We start from the raw sequence: 3,940 nt of genomic DNA, 5'->3' as shown, positions 1-3,940 counted from the left end.
ATTGTATAAGTGTATTAATTCAACAGCAAACCTAAAAATTTACAGCCACTCTTGAAAGAGATGTATCTTTGCTCTGGAAATTGTTATTTAGTATGTTAAAGCTGTAATGAGATGCTTCTTCTAAAAAAACGTTATTTTTCTTCCTTGTACATTCTAGTTATAAACCCTCTTTCTGAAGCACAGCTGGTAGGGATTTTTTCCCATTCTGTTGTTTTTGTCTTCACTTAAATGGTGATGTCCTTTGATGTATAAAAGCTTTTTAGTTTCATGTGTTGCCATTTGTCAATTGTTGGACCTAATGTATGCTCTACAGATGTCCTATTCAGAAAGTCCTTTCCTGTGCTTATAAGGTCCAATGTAGTCCCTTCTTTCTCCTCTGTCTGATTCAGAGTATTGGATCCTATGTTGATGCCTTTGATTCATTTGGAGTTGAGTTTTGTGCATGGTGAGAAATAGGTATCTAGTTTTATTTTTTGACAGGCCCTTACCCAGTTTGACCAGCATCATTTGTTGAACTTGATGTCATTTATCCAGTGTTTTTTTTAATTCTTTGTCAAAAATTAGGTGGCTATAAATGTGTGCATTTATATTTAGGCACTCAACTCTATTCCACTGACCAATTTCTTTGTTACTAGGCCAGTATCATGATATTTTATTATTATAACTGTAGTATAATTTGTGATCAGTAATGGAAATGCCTCAATCAGTCCTTTTATTATTCAGGATTATATTTGCTATCCTGGATTACTTGTGTTTCCATTTGAAATTTGATATTATTTTTTCAATTTCTGTGAAGAAATTTGTTGGAATTTTAGTGAGCCTTGCATTGAATTTGCAGATTGGTATCGGTAGGATGTGCGGTTTTACAGTATTAATCCTACTGGTCCCTGAGAATGGGCAATCTTTCCATCTTTTGCCTTCTATGATTTCCTTCTTCAGTATCCTAAGCTTTATACTGGTAGATTTATCCTTTGTTAGAGTTATTCTGACATTTTATTGATTTTGAAGATTTCAGGAATGGAGTCATTTCCAGGATTTCTTCTGAGGTTTCTTTCTTGTAAATATATAAGTAGGCTACTGATTTTAGTGTGTTAATTTCATATCTTGCTGCTTTCCTGAATGTATTTATCGTCTCTAGGAGTTTTCTAGTGGAGTCTTTAGGATTGTTTATGTATAGAACCATACCATCTTCAATCAAGATATCTTGACGTCTTCCTTTCCAGTTTTCATCCCTTTTTCTCCTTGGTTAATCTTATCACTCTAGCCAAGACTCCAAGTATGGTACTGAACAAGAACAAGGCAAGAGCATAGCCTAGATAGCTAGGTAGATGATAGATAGATAGATGATAGATAAATGGATGGATGGATAGATTATATATATGTATATATATATATATATAGAGAGAGAGATGATAGATGATAGATAGATGGATAGATGATAGATGATGGATGGATAAATGATATATATGTATAGATAGAAAGATGATAGATAGATAGATAGATAGATAGATAGATAGATAGATAGATAGATAGATAGATAGATAGATAGATAGATAGATAGATAGATAGATAGATAGATAGATAGATAGATAGATAGATAGATAGATAGATAGATAGATAGATAGATAGATAGATAGATAGATAGATAGATAGATAGATAGATAGATAGATAGATAGATAGATAGATAGATAGATAGATAGATAGATAGATAGATAGATAGATAGATAGATAGATAGATAGATAGATAGATAGATAGATAGATAGATAGATAGATAGATAGATAGATAGATAGATAGATAGATAGATAGATAGATAGATAGATAGATAGATAGATAGATAGATAGATAGATAGATAGATAGATAGATAGATAGATAGATAGATAGATAGATAGATAGATAGATAGATAGATAGATAGATAGATAGATAGATAGATAGATAGATAGATAGATAGATAGATAGATAGATAGATAGATAGATAGATAGATAGATAGATAGATAGATAGATAGATAGATAGATAGATAGATAGATAGATAGATAGATAGATAGATAGATAGATAGATAGATAGATAGATAGATAGAGAACTATAATAAACTACAGGGCTGGAGAGATTTTAATTTCCCATAAATCAATAATACCAAAGTTGAACCAGTTGATAGCATATATTTAGAATGAACTGTACTTCATAATAAGCAAACACTACTGCATTTCTTATCATTAGTGATAGAATCCATTTTCTTTGTTTAAATAAGATATAGAGTCAAAATGAGTCTATTTGGTCTACAGAAACCACGTTTTGGAAAAAGCAGGGCATTGTGATACATGGTTGCAACTATGGTTACCTTCACAAGATCTGCCCAAGATGAAGTCAGTTATGAATTCTATCACAGAGTAGGGATTGGCTCCTGTTGCCCAATTCCTTAGCTGAAGAACTATTGGCAATTGATAGCTGCTAAGGAAGTAAGAGTCCTCCTCTTTTTTTGGGGGGGGTCGTCATTGTTAGGTTGCCCATGTCCTTTTTCCTTTTGGGTGAACCCACACCTAAGCACATATGAGGTGTACTAGCTGGATTCAGCAGGTTATATAAAATGAAAAAAGAACAGCACAAGAATTTGGGAAGAAGATGTGTTGTGGGCAGACCCAATAGGTGGAGGAGGGAAGGAGTTGGGGATGGATATGACTAAGATATATTGCATTTATGCATGAAATTGTCAAACAATAAAAAAGAAAGAAAAGGCAAAGCTGAAAGCAAAGAAACAAAAAATGTGAGTGTTCTCTTCCTATGTTGGTTTAAGATTTGAGAATTTCATACAATGTGTACTGATTATACTCCCCTCCCCCTCCTCACCCCCATGTTACTAACCACCACTTCATATCCTCTTTATTATTTGTCTTTTGGTTAAGACCTAGCAAGTCTAATCTGTGTTTCCTCATGCCTTTGGGTGTGGGTTTATTCCTTAGAGTATGGTCAACTTAAGAACTTCACAAAAGTAGAGACCTGACTCATCCTTTTTCAGCATCTATCAAGTTTCCTATGCTGTGGTTTGTTATTTCTAATTTATTTATTTATTGTTTTTAAATTTCATTTGTATGAATATATTTTTTGATGTGTATAAATGTGCCTGTGTCATCCAATGCACAAGGAGTCAGAAGAGAGTGTTGGAATACCCTGGAATAGGAGTTACAGACAGTTGTAAGCTGTCATGTAGGTGCTGGGAATCTAACACAGCTACTCTCCAAGAGCAGTCAGTGCTCTTAATTGCTGAGCCATCTCTCCAGCTTCAAGGTTTCTATCTATCTGTCATCTATTTATGTATCTATGTATCTGTGTATCTATGTATGTATGTATGTATCTATCTATGTATCTATCTATCATCTATCTATCTATCTATCTATCATCTCTCTATCATCTACATATCATCTATCTATCTATCTATCTATCTATCTATCTACCATCTCTCTATCATCCATATCATCAGTCATCCATTTATGTATCATGTAGGCATCTGACCTTGATCTAACTATTTATCACCTCTATGACCTATGTTCTATACATCCATCCATTCATCCATCCATCCATTTGTCTATGTTTCTATTAATGTACCTAATCATCTTTCACTCTGTCTCCATTTCTGGTGTCTGGCGATGAAATTCAGCCCTGTGATATGCTAGGAAAGTACACTGTTACAGAGCCAAAATACAACTCAATCTGTGGGTTTAATGGCATTTACGGGACACCTGGTAACCAAAGTCTTAAACTGCAGGAGCAGAACGTGGTACCCTACAGGCGTACTGACTAGGAAACCCTGATGGAAAACCAGCAGAAGAAGTGATATGCAGTGTTTGACACTGGGACACAGCAGCTGTGGTAGGAGCCTCAATTTCTGTGCCCCCTGTCCCAGGGACGAAGATCCCTCAAAGGACAAAGAGGACTGGACA

The sequence above is a fragment of the Nannospalax galili genome, unplaced genomic scaffold, assembly GCF_000622305.1.
Source record: "Nannospalax galili isolate Female #2095 unplaced genomic scaffold, S.galili_v1.0 scaffold337, whole genome shotgun sequence".
Lineage (NCBI taxonomy): Eukaryota > Metazoa > Chordata > Mammalia > Rodentia > Spalacidae > Nannospalax > Nannospalax galili.
The sequence above is the reverse complement of the archived record's forward strand: the minus strand, read 5'-3'. Positions refer to the sequence as shown.